Here is a 903-nt window from a genome sequence, read left to right on the forward strand (position 1 = left end):
AGAACGGTGATTTTGACGTCGAAGACCGGCATAGCGGTGGAAGAGAGAAGGTTTTCGAAGATGCAGAATTGGAGGCATTACTTGAGCAAGACTCGTGTCAAAATCAAGAAGAATTAGCACAATCGTTGAGAGTGACTCAACAAGGCATTTCAAAACGCCTCAAAGCCATGGGAATGATTCAGTAGCAAGGAAATTGAGTGCCGTACGAATTGAAGCCGAGAGATGTTGAACGGCGTTTGTTTACTTGTGAACAGCTGCTTGAAAGGCAAAGACGGAAGGGATTTCTGCATCGCATTGTGACTGGGAACGAAAAATGGGTTCATTACGCTAATCCCAAGCGCAGAAAATCATTGGGAGTTCCTGGCCATGCTTCCATGTCGACGGCCAAACCGAATATTCACGGCTCCAAGGTCATGCTCTGTATTTGGTGGGACCAGCTCGGCGTAGTGTATTATGAACTGTTAAAACCGACTGAAACAATCACAGGCGATCGGTATCGAACGCAATTGATGCGTTTGAGCCGAGCATTGAAAGACAAACGGCCGCAATACAACGAGAGACACGATAAAGTGATTTTGCAGCATGACAATGCTCGACCCCATGTTGCGAAAGTGGTCAAGACTTGGAAACATTGAAATGGGAAGTCCTATTCCACCCGCCGTATTCTCCAGACGTTGCTCCCTCTGACTATCACTTGTTTCGACCAATGGCACACGGCCTGGCTGACCAGCCAGCACTTCCGGTCTTATGAAGAAATAAAAAATTGGATCGATTCCTTGGATAGCCTCAAAAGATGACCAGTTTTTTCGACGCGGGATTCGTACGCTACCCGAAAGATGGGAGAAAGTAGTGGCCAGCGATGGACAATACTTTGAATCATAAATGTATAACCAATTTTTTACA

The sequence above is a fragment of the Atta colombica genome, unplaced genomic scaffold (assembly GCF_001594045.1).
Source record: "Atta colombica isolate Treedump-2 unplaced genomic scaffold, Acol1.0 scaffold29, whole genome shotgun sequence".
NCBI classification, from domain to species: Eukaryota; Metazoa; Arthropoda; class Insecta; order Hymenoptera; family Formicidae; genus Atta; species Atta colombica.